The sequence below is a fragment of the Phocoena sinus genome, chromosome 5 (assembly GCF_008692025.1).
Source record: "Phocoena sinus isolate mPhoSin1 chromosome 5, mPhoSin1.pri, whole genome shotgun sequence".
Taxonomy (NCBI): domain Eukaryota; kingdom Metazoa; phylum Chordata; class Mammalia; order Artiodactyla; family Phocoenidae; genus Phocoena; species Phocoena sinus.
In genome coordinates this window covers 42,157,922-42,171,124 of record NC_045767.1, presented here as the reverse complement: position 1 = coordinate 42,171,124, position 13,203 = coordinate 42,157,922, and positions in this window count along the sequence as shown.

The window sequence follows — 13,203 nt, the reverse complement described above, 5'->3', positions numbered from 1 at the left end:
GCTATTTGTAATGAGGTGGATAGACATAGAGTCTGTCATATAGAGTGAAGTAAGTCAGAAAGGAAAAGACAAATACCGTATGCTAACACGTATGTATGGAATTTAAGAAAAAAAAATGTCATGAAGAACCTAGGGGTAAAACAAGAATAAAGACGCAGACCTACTGGAGAACGGACTTGAGGATATGGGGAGGGGGAAAGGTGACCTGTGACAGGGCGAGAGAGAGTCATGGACATATACACACTAACAAACGTAAGGTAGATAGCTAGTGGGAAGCAGCCGCATGGCACAGGGATATTGGCTCGGTGCTTTGTGACAGCCTGGAGGGGTGGGATAGGGAGGGTGGGAAGGAGGGAGACGCAAGAGGGAAGACATATGGGAACATATGTATATGTATAACTGATTCACTTTGTTATAAAGCAGAAACTAACACACCATTGTAAAGCGATTATACCCCAATAAAGATGTTAAAAATTAATTAATTAATTTAAAAAAAAAGATAGAAACAGCATGGGTGAACTAAACTAGGACTGCAGTTAGACCCAGTCACGTGGGGTCAAGTTCATGTCCACCGGATTTCATGTTAATCACTTCCTCTTCTGCTCCTTTGTGATGTTTCTCATTCAGACTTGATACTCAGTTCCAGCCTCATTCATCCTGTGACTTGGAGACCATCCTAGAGGCCTGTTTACCTCCCTGGGTTTGTCAACTAAGAAAATCGCTCTCCTTTCTGGTTCTGATGTCTGCTCCTGGCACCGTTAGTTGAACAATTTTACTTGAGTCCCTGAGTCTCTCTAGGAGCTGATACATGGAGGTTCCACTACCTGATTCCCTTCATGAGCCAACCAGCTTTCCAAGGTTATGACTAATTAGAAGAGATCATGTCTAATGCCTTCTCCCTCGCTCAGGTTCCATGAGTCTATCTACTAAGGGACAGCTTTTAGAAATGTTACCAATTTGTCACTTCATTATCTTGATAACCAGAATCAGCAATGAGTCAATGAAAAGGTCACTGAGATTGAAATAAAAAGAACTAAATTCGAATCTCTGCTTAATTACATCAAGTCCCTTAAATGCAGTCGTCTCATCAATGTAAATGATAATGAAGCCTGATGCACTAATATTTTAAGCCTTCAATAAGATAATATACATGCGAGTGTGTGTTAAGTATTACAAGCTACAAAAATGTCAAATATATTTTCATTATTTTTTGCTTCATTCTGTGTTGATAACATTTTTCCAGACACCGTTTGAACTACAAAAGCAGATCGATTCAAATAAACACACATTTCTTGGTCACCCACTTCTATGTGGGGCATTGTGTTTGGTGCTGTGTACAAAGGTAAGTGGGCATACCTGGAGCATACAATTTGTTCAGCACTGCAGAAATGGCAAATATCCTGAATTAAGCTTTGGAACATACCAAACTATGCCTAAAGGTTGTTGAAGATTCATTTCATCTGGAAAAGGGAGTTAGACATGTGATTCTCCAAATAAAAACCTTTTAAATCTGTGCTTCCCCCTCTGCTGACTGGTATCACTTCATGAACTAGATCTGGTTTATAGGGAGCCCTCTAGAGGTCAGCTGACATTACTGCCTGCATTTTCTGGAAGGAGTCCTTAAGTCTTGCTTTAGTTGACATCTAATTTCCAGATGTGGACTACTGAATCTCAGACAATGTAGCATTCACTGTCCACTTTAAAAATATTAATATATATTAAAATTTTGAATTTTTGAAATTAATTTATGTGATTTTCATTTATATTTTCAGAAAAAAAATTGAAGCAGAATTTAAAGTACAACTCTTACATCCTCTAGTACTTTTATCCCTAACTTGAAGCTGTTTCGCTCCTTGCTTTATTTCTTTGTGTTATCCCTTTACTACTTGGAAATGTATTTTCATGGATTTTGAAGTTTATGAGACAACACTATTTGTTAGATGTTTGTTCATGTTCTTGATTGACTCATACATAAATTTTTATTCACCTTTTATGAAAAGCCCTAAATTAACTGTTTAGAGTTTAGAAAATAATGGGAACTTCTATGGGTCTTTTTAATATGTTATATATTCCTGTGTTCCTGTTCATGCTTATTTTGCAACAGGTAAAGATTTTGCACAAGGAGGAAGATTTTTTGTTTGTTTGCTTTTGTTTGTTTGTTTTTAAGTTTCTTCCTCTATCCTTATATATTAGTCATATAACTCATCTGGCAGTTGATCCTGGGCCATCCTTTAATGGTCTTATCTTGTGCTCTTAAATATCTTTTAAAAAATATGTGTATCGGGCTTCCCTGGTGGCGCAGTGGTTGAGCGTCCGCCTGCCGATACGGGGGACACGGGTTCGTGCCCCGGTCCGGGAGGATCCCACATGCCGCAGAATGGCTGGGCCCGTGGGCCATGGCCGCTGGGCCTGCACGTCCGGAGCCTGTGCGCCGCAACGGTGAGAGGCCCACATACCGCAAAAAAAAAAAAAAAAAAAAAAAAAAAAAAAAGAAAAAAAAAATGTGTATCAATCAAACTTAATTTTACCCTATTTGAAGTAAAAGTTCTTACATATGGTAGGAAGTCAATGAATATCTGTTGATTTAGTTGACAGAATTCTAGTTTCCTAACCACTTTCCTCATTATAAACATTAGAAAAAAGAAAAGGTTTTAGTGATTCTCATATCCATGGGATGGATTCCCAGTGATGACCAAAGATCTCTCATCCCAAAGGTCTTGAAACTATTTAGTCATAATAGCTACATTAAGATAATAGATATTTAATTTGGAAATGATAGACTTAATATCTTTGCTAGTTTTTGTTATGATTTTTAAATATCTCTTGTCTCAGGAAGAGAGCAAGGATATTGAGACACTAGGACAAAAACCCAAAGACAAGATAGGAAATAAAGCAGTTGCTGGAATAGAGTGGGATGGGGGGAGGGGGTGGGAGGTGTAGAGGCTTGTCATTCATGCTTATGTCAAAGGGGTAACAAGATCTGAACTTGGTTTCATCTTTTTTTTTTTTTTTCTGGCAGATTTTCTGTTTCCTGCCTCCTTCTTCCATTTATTTCTTTATATACCTGTTAGGGAAGAATTTCTATGCCCCCATAAACCTGGGTTTCTATATGAAGGGACTTGTACTAGACAAAGAGTGTTGGTCTCTCTTCTGACTTCCACTGTTCTCAAGATCTGACTTCCACTGTTCTCAAGATCTGACTTCCACTGTTCTCAGGAGATGGGGAGTGATTCATCTGAATGGTGAACAAATTAGAAGAAATTGAGAGGGCCCTGCTCAGCCCTTTCCAGAGGGTGTCCACCTATGACAATGACTGGGTTGACGAGTCTGTGTAATGTTGAAATGAAATAGAAGCAAGACTATCTCGCTGTAAACCTAAAGTCATATTGTACTCCAGACTTTCTCCTACATCTTACTCTCAATAGTTCTAAACTTAGAATGGGAAAGAGAGTATTATCTGTGACCACCTGAAATCCAAACAATTCCCTTCCTTTTCCTTTTGAGTTGAGGTGGATTTCAAAATTATATACAAAACAACAAGATAAAATACTAGTAAGTAGGGAAACAGAAGAGAAGAATAAAATAGAACAAATAGAATAAAGCCAGAGGTTTTTTTTTTTTTCCTATTTATTCATTCAACATATGTTTATTGAGAATCCACAGTGCCAGGCTCTGTTCTAGATGGGGATGTGTAATGATGAACGGGACAGGCAAGGTTCCTGCTTCATCAACTTTACAGGACACACAGACTTCACACCATGTGGTCTTACATTTTTCTCTAGAGGTGGGGGCAAAGAAGAGGGGAAATCATCTTCAATTACATGATGAACAGGAGTTTGTCAACCCAAAGGTTTGCTTCTCGCCCCAGGTTTCTGGGGGATACTATTGTTTACCACAAGGTTACCACTGAAACCGGCATTTTCTTTACTAGAATACCTAACTTTTGGCTCTAATGATTCATCCAGTGTTAGGTGTCTAACCTACACCAGGTCAATCATTGGCTTGACTCAATAGTTTTAGCCTTTTGTTACAGGGAATCCAAGTAATCTCTTGAAGCAGATGAAACTCAAGAGTTGTCAACAGCCATGACTCTGGATCAGCAGCAAAAGGGGAGAAGTTAGAGACAAGAGCCCTGCCTTGTTCTAGCTGTGCCTGACAGTGAGCCAGTGGCTTGCCAGTTGAACAACTCTGTGAAGCATGTCTGCATTCTTCCAATAAAAGCACTGAGTTTTAAAAGGGTTTGACTGCAGTCATAGATAGGTAGAACATAGCTGTTTGTTTTCAAGCTCTGTCATCTTGAGTTTCATGTGACATTTTCTACATATATACCTGTTTCATGCCCTGCCCCCATAAAAAAAAAATCTTTCAGCTGTACTAAAATCTGTGACAATTTTGCCACAGTGAGCTGCAAAACCCTAAAATAATTACTTAATCCACCTTTGAATGTTTTTAATATTTATCATAATGCAACTCTTGATTCTCTTTTCTTTCTTTTCCAGTCCTGTCTTGTGTTAATTTAAAAAGGGATTTCCATCTATTTATTCCTCAATCATCCAACCTGGACTCTCTTTAAAAGGCACCAACTGAAGCAAGGCAGTTATTTAATTTTTCAGAACACAGCAGGGACTTAGACTTTCATCTCTCTGTGTCTAATTTCTGACTGTCATTAGTGTTGATTCTGAATGATCACTACTTACCCCCAACAATCTTAAGCATTTGGAATAAAAAATATATCTTGCTTGTGTAATTTAAACCTCACTGGGGGCCAGAGATGAAATGAGATCATTGGCTTCCACAACTTAGAAGGAGAGGAAGGAAGATGCTTAGATTAGATAAGATGTTATGGCTCACCCTGTTGTTGCCATTGTCAAAATGATGTTCCTGATGAAAGAATGAAGCAGTCTGTGAAATCCGGGCTCTTCTTCCACTCAGGGATGCAACATTTCCTTGGCAACACTTGGCCATATTTCACAGTAGCTACCTAAGATTCTGATGATAGACTCTGAATGGTTTTTGTTTTGAACTTTCTCAGGTTATTAGGAAGCCAAATAAATTTTGTCAGATCTATGATTGAGGAAACTGAACTAAAATAGAGGAGAAAGATCTTCCTCAGATTAAAAGAAAACAACCACAGAAAGAAAGAAAGAAAGAAAGAAAGAAAGAAAGAAAGAAAGAAAGAAAGAAAGAAAGAAAGAAAGAAAGAAAGAAAGAAAGAAAATACAGATTCAGTGCTCAGAGCTCAGAAGGAAGTGGTAAAGCCTAGAACGCAGCTCTGTTGCAGCATCTACATACTCAGAAAACTCAAGAGAAAACTTAAAGAGCAGTCAGCATTGTAAATTCCTTATCAGTGATGGTCAGAATTCTTGGCAGTTCAACAAAATCTTAGGGATTTACCACAAATCTACATTATTTTCTTTTCTCAGTTGTAGCTCTCTTAATCAAAATTACTCATGGAATTTTGATCAATTGCAATGGAAAGTATTAAGCTATTAGCTATATAAATGAATGGATTTTTAAGAGCAAATACAAAAACAGTCTAAATAAACCCAATCAATTTTACTTTAAAGGGTGTGCTGCTTTAGGTCTAGTCATAGTTACTGACCAATTTTGATCAAATCAATCAAGATGTAACTGTTGAAAGTGGAATATTTTGTAAGACACCAGCTCCATGCTAACTCCAAGCCTGTACCCTATTGAAGGTGACTCATGTCTCAGTTTCAGTCATTTATGAAAGGGAATACATAGCTTAATACAGCTGGTCCCAACCTTTTTTGCAGCAGGGACTGGTTTCATGGAAGAAAACTTTTCCATGGACAGGGATTGGGGGTTTGTTCAGGCGGTAATATGAGCGATGGGGAGTGGCAGATGAAGATTTGCTTGCTCCCCTGCTGCTCACCTCCTGCTGTGTGACCTGGTTCCTAATGGACCATGGACCAGTACCAGTCCGCAGCCCAGGGGTTGGGGACCCCTGGCCTAATAGAACCCAAAATCTGTTCACACAATTACAAATTGTTGGATATCTCTGAGATTTTTATATCTATCTCCCAAATTTTTGTGCTATTTCCGTCTCCTTGACAAACATATTTTGCTTTGGGTTGAGTGAAATTTCTGGAAGCTCAACCTCAAAGAGTGAGGCAGGTGCTGAATGACTGAGATACATCCTAAGAGTTGGAATCTAAAGGCAGACACAGAAGCATAAGACATGATTTGTGCCCATCAAACCTATGAGTTGTTTCTGAAATTAGGTTTCATTTCCACTAAATAGCTCTGCAATTATTGACAGCTGTGACTCCATTGACTTCAGGGTAGTTTAGCGATGAGAATTAGATGCCATATCAAGTCCTCCTCTGCTCAATCGACATGTCCAGTTGCTTCTGAGTGCTTGTACTTCCACTTACAAATGTCTTCCTCCAGGGACACCTCCTTGTTTCTGTAGCCTCTTCTCATTAACACTCCATAGCGTTGGTTTTTACCTCCTTTTGAGTGCATACCTGCAATCTATGGCCTGTGTTAATATTTGGAACTCACTAGTGATCCGATTCCTCACCCTACTTCTCCACTTGTTTTGGTCACTGTATGTATATTGTGCATTACTGAATTGCTTAAAATATCCTTGTGACAGGAAAGTGGACTGTACCCATTTGGAACTTTGCTGTATCTAGGTATGTGTGGTTACCCCAATGGTCTACCTCTTTACTATGGAGAAGCTATAATAATCACCATAGCATCACAGTGGAGAGCATGAGCTGGAATGGGAGCCGAACACAGGTGAGATTCAAGCTCTGTCCACTGCATGCTAAGAAAAACAGGTTCGTTTGCTTGCTTGCTTGTTTATGAATTTTATTTATTTTACTACTGTCTGGATGGTCACAGTGAAACAAACACACTGAAATTAAATTCATTTTTCCATCTGATGATAACCTAAAACACATTGCGTTATACTCTCTTAAATACACCATTTTAAACAAGAGGTGGAGGTTGACAAACAGGGCTTTGAGTCAGAGTGCCCTGGCCCATACCTGCAGTCCACTCCCCAACTTCTTTAAAGAATTCATGAGTGCTTGAGCTAGTTCCTAAGCCCACACTGTGCCAGTGTTCTCAGTTGTATAATGGATATAAAAGCCATACCTACCTCATAAAGTGTTATGAGTGTGAAACCACATTAAGCATCAAGCCTGGGATAATTATGATGATAGCAACTTAAGGCATTCCTGGTAGAGTTACTGCTTACCAGGCTCTATTCTCTAGCACTTTACATACCTTGCTTATTAAACCTTGCAAGTGCTATTTTGATCTTTGCTAATAGATAAAGAGACTGATGTTCAGGGAGGTTAATATAAATTTTCCAATATCACAAAGCCAGAAAGTGAAGGGCTTGATATTTGAAACCAGATCTGTTTGGTTTTATGGGTTATGCTCTAAGGATAGTGCTATCTTTCTATTAGGTGGTGAACCAAAGCCAGACCACTGGTGAGAAATTGTGGTTAGTAAATTGATTTTCAGCTTAGTGTGCTTTACAGTATACCAGGAAGGGAGTTTAAAAAAATAATGGTGGGCTTCCCTGGTGGTGCAGTGGTTGAGGGTCTGCCTGGCGATGCAGGGTACGCGGGTTCGTGCTCCGGTCCGGGAAGGATCCCACATGCCACGGAGCGGCTGGGCCCGTGAGCCATGGCCGTTGAGCCTGCGCGTCCAGAGCCTGTGCTCCACAATGGGAGAGGCCACAACAGTGAGAGGCCCGCGTACCACAAAAAATAATAATAATAAAATAATAATAATAATAGTAAGCTAACTGAATTCTCAAAAGTAATTCTTGATATCCCAGTATCCTTTAGGCTATGTGTAATTTCATGCAATTATGTAACATTTATCAAATGTGTACTTGGTGCCAGGTAGTATAGGATACCAAGGTTATAAATAGGAATAATTGTGATCTCTACCCTCATTTTTGCTGACCCCATTCCCTGAACCACATCTTTTTCTTTTTTCTTTCTTTCTTTTTTTTTTTTTTTTGAAGTATAGTTGATTTACAATAATGTGTTAGTTTTTGGTGTACAGAAGAACATTGTATATAGTTCCCTCTGCTATTCAGTAGGACCTTGTTTTCTTTATCTATTTTATGTACAGCAATTTGTATCTTCTAATCCCACAGTCCTAGTTTATCCCTGCTCTACCTACCTTTCTCCTTTGGTAAGCATAAATTTGTTTATCTATGTCTGGGAGTCTGTTTCTGTTTCATAAATGAGTACTTTTGTGTTATATTGTAGATTCCACATATAAGTGATATCATATGGTATTTGCCTTTCTCTTTCTGACTTGCTTCACTTAGTATGATAATCTCTAGGTTCATCCATGTTGCGCAATTGCATTTATTTCATTCTTTTTTTATAGCTGAGTTAGTATTCCATTATATATATATATATATATATATATATATATATATATATATACACACACACACATATATAACGTATATATATGAATATATATATATATATATATATATATATATCACTTGTTTTTTATATCCATTCATCTGTTGATGGACATTTAAGTTGCTTCCATGTCTTGGCTATTGTAAATAGTGCTGCTATAAACATCAGTGTGCACATATCTTTTTGAATTATAGCTTTGTCTGGATATATGCCCAGGATTGGGATTGCTGGTCATATGGCAACTCTATTTTTAGTTTCTTGAGGAACCTCCATACTATTTCCTATAGTGGCTGCACCAGTTTACATTCCTACCAACAGTGTAGGAGGATGAACCACATCCTTTATCATGGCCTCTCAGTGGTTAGAAAAACGTTTCCCAGAATGAAAAAGTGGGAAGAAATTGATTTGGATTTGGGGCTGGGATCAACTCACACAAATAAAATCTGATTTTGAAAATCCTAAGCCTTGGATGTGAGAAAGCAGTGATCATCATATCTGCTAACTTTGCTGTTATGACTTGAATTGTGTCCCCCCCCCACAAAAAAAAATGATGTGCTGAAGTCTTAAATCCAGCACCTGTAAAGATGACCTTATTTGTAAATAGGACTTTTGTATATTTAATCAAGTTAGTGAGGTCATTAGGGTGAGCCTAATCAAATATGACTGGTGGCCTTATACAAAGAGGGAAATTTGGACATGGACACACAGGAAGAACACCATGTGAAGACACAGAGACACACAGATGGAAAACAACCATATAGGGATGGAAGCAGACATTAGAGTGATACGACCACAAGCCAATTAATATCAAGGATTGCCCTTAGCCACTGGAGGCTAGGAGGGAGGCATGGAGCATATTATTCCTCAGATCCTCCAAAAAGAGCCAACCTTGCCAACACCTTGACTTAAGTCTTTTGGTTGCCAGAACTGTGAGACAATAAGTTCCTGCTGTTTTAAGCCACCAGGTTTGTGACATTTTTATGGCAGCCCTAGGAAACTAGTGTATCTGTCAAATGGCAAAGTTGGGAAATAATTCTCCAGGAAGTCTAACATTCCAGAAGCAGGTAGAGAGAACCAACTCTTAGGGTGGGTTTTATGTCAAATAATAGAATTCAAGGCACAGTACATTGAAATCTAGGCTGTAATGAAAACAAGCAGATTATACATAGCCACCTTTCTCCCTAGTCAATACCTTTCCTAAAGGAATATAACTCTCAAACCCACCATTCCACTGATCCCACCTTCTCCAACATGCACAGATGTCTTCACTTCCCTACCTTTTTGCTCATAGTTTTCTTTTTATCTTTTCAGTCTACCTGCCCCTTGTCACTTTAACTTGAGCACATATGGGCTACTATTGTAGCCAAGAATTCACTTTATTATTTTCTGTTTGTCCTTCCAAACAACATGTCCAGGATCCCACCAACTCTTGTATTTCACTCACTCCTTGAAATGCCTGTTTTAACACTTTTCTAAATAAAAGGAATCCCTAAATGTGTCTTTCTTTGTTGAAAAAAAAAAAAAAGCTAAGGAAAAGAGGAAATGGAAGCTTCTTTCCATATTGCCTGAAGAGTGAGCTTTGATGGGTCCAAGATTCCTTAATTAAAATAACATTAGTGAGATTTAGACAACTTGAATTGTTTTGAATCCCTGCTCTGTCACTGACTAGCTCAGTACCCCTGGATGTATTACATAATTTACATGTGCCCCAGCTGCCAAACTGTAAGATGGGGTAACAGTGCTGCTTAACTTAAAGAACTGTTGTGAAGGTAAATTAAGTAATCATGTATATATACTTCATGCCTGATACTTAGTAAGGACCAAGTATACATTAGCTCTTCCTATTAGTCATCTATATTTTTGGTAAATATTTTATCTTTACAATAATGTGTTCACCAAAGTTCTGTCTATTCCTTGTTTAAACTGGGACTTTTGCATAATTTTTTATGCAATCTCTTAATAAGAAATCAAAGTGGTAAAATTGAAGAATAAATATAATAAAAAATAAAATAAATAAAGTACAATCAATGCCAATAAATATTCCTTGGTGCAGTTTTTTTGTTGTTATTTGTTTTTCGTTTTTAACTTGGCTTGCTGCAATTGATTTACACCTGCATTTTATGAAGCATATTTCATTCTTCTAAGTATTCAATTACACTGAATAGATGTACTAGTACAGGCTGATAGCTATGCCATAACTAGAAATAGCAGTAAATCCACATTAGGAAAGCTTCCAAAGCTACTGTCGAAGCATTTCCTTTGTGTCTGAGATTCTTCATCTTGGGAAGAAAGGAAAGAAAACTTTGAGGAGTACACTGGAAGTCAGCTCTATTCACTGGGTTGAGGCCGAATCTGACCTCTGTACTCTGACACCAAATTAAATCTTGGAGACAGAGTTTTGGGTGAAGTAGAAAAGAATAGCTTTATTGCTTTGCCAGGCAAAGGGAACAACAGTGGGCTAATGCCCCCCGAACTATGTGTCCCCCACCTGGACGGGGTCTAATGAGAAGGTTTATAGTAATGGTTTCAGAGAGAGCGTGGTGCAGTTCTTAGACATTCTTCTGATTGGTTGGTGGTGAGGTAAGTGGGTGAGTCAGCATCAATCAACCTTCTTGTTCCAACGGGTCTGGGGTCTCCCGTGCTTGAGAGCACCATAACGTTAATTTCTCCCACTTGGTTGGGGGTCTCAGTATCTGCCAAAACTGTTCAAAGATATTCTTATGTGTATCCCTGAGGGAGAACAAGGACCCTACCACAAGGCTGCACTACTGTTTTATTGGCTTTCCTTTGTCCTGCACACCCTCTCTTCCTTAATAACATCTATTGAACCTGCTTGATGGAAACTCAGGGAGGGTCCTTGAGGCTGAATGTAGCTTATTTCCTGTAATCAAGAAACGGGGGACACAGAAAGGCTTTTGTTCCCAGGAGCCCCACAGGGTCCTGCTCAGTATCATTGGCATGAAATATAGGATATGAGAATGCAAGGAATGCAGTCCAATGTGCCAAGGCAATTTGGGGCTGTTGTCACTATAAAAACTCAACATATAGTATAGATATACGTTTATTGAGTAGTTTTTGGCCCCTACTAAGACACAGAAAACATAAATGGGGCAATATAATTTCAAGAAGATAAGTCTTCATCTTAATTTCAATATATTAAGTCCAAAGGGATTTTATTTGTATTGTTTGTTGGGGTTTATTTTTTTCTTCCTTTATTTTCTTTCTTTGAAGGGGACCCTATTACATATGATTTAGCACTTAAATGATTTAAACTGATTAATGATTAGAAGAATGGGTAGATGGCTGGATATATGGAGAATAGTATGGACAGTAGTCTGAATAGTAGGTTGTATTGATGTATGATAGGATGGGAGGTAGAGGGATGGATATATTCATAAAAGTCAGGTTTCTCCAAATACTCTAAAAGGCAATTACCAGATGTCTGGAACATAGAAGGCATTCAAAACATCTTGCCTAAGTCAATTTTATAGGTACCTATTCTCCCAGATGTATAGTAAATTCTGCACCAAATGGGCATCAAAGTTGGCTGCTGATTGACTTCCATTTGGCATATATCTAATTGTCTTCTACAAAGATAAGATGATAGGAGCCAGTGTCGGGGTGGACAGATTCTGCTCATCAAGGTCTACTCCCAAGAAGAGGTGAAAATACAGGACATAGAAGTACCAAAGGAAAGAGGACACACTTCTTTCCCCACTAAAAGCACTTAAATGGAGTGAGACAAGCATGAGATTTAAAATGAGAAGACATGAGTTAGTGTCCTCATATATTGCCTGTTTGCATTATGATATTGGGCAGGTCCCTAAGCTATCCTGAGTATCATTTTTCTCAAATATAACTTAGGAAATATGCCCTCTTAGGGAATTCAATTAAAGAAAGCTCATGAGCTTGTGTGTTAAACTTTAAAGTGCTCCACAGATTTAGTCAATATCCCTATCAGATGCAATAGGGAAGGTCAACTTCCTAAACTGTAAAAGTATAAAAGGTGAGAGACCTTCCACAGGCTGTTGAGGTTTTGAGACATGTGACTTCCCAGGACTATAGAGTTCTGTAAATACATTTTTCAATATTTTGTTCTTGAAGCAGTTTTGTATCAAACTACAGTTTAAACAGCAAAGCTTGGAGCAAAAGGAATAAACAAAGGCATATGTCAACATATCTAACCTCTTGCAAATCATTCCTACAATTCCAAATTATATTTTTACTAAGTAACGGGGGAGGTGCTTTTTTTCCTGGAAAAACCACACCAGCCACAATCTGGACTGTGCCTGGAATCTCAGATGCTGTGTAGGACAGAAATACATTATAAAACATGAGCTTGCCTCCCCTCGGTGCAGCTTCATTGCATATTTATACCTGTTGGCTCCACTGTGCTTCTGTAACAGGAGATATCCTTGTTTACTGTTTGGACGACTCCACTGCCACTCACCTGTGCTGAGCTTAATCTGGCAGCCCCCTTCTGAGCTCAGTAAAGCTTTTTTTTTTTTTTTTTTGAGCCAGAAGGAGGCTGGGGAGTCTACATAAATTCAGAGTCCACAACAAGTATTGGCCATAAAAACATTCTGAGCTCCGAGGCCTTTCCAGCGCTTGCAGGATCAAAAATGCCAGGGCCAATAACACAGGTGCACGGTGTCACAAAAGTTGGCCGCCAAATCACACGTGCTTAATCAGAATGCCTGAAGGTTGGCAGAGTGCAGGCAGCAATTTCTCTCCCACCCATCTCCACTCGACTTTTCTGGGGAACCAACAG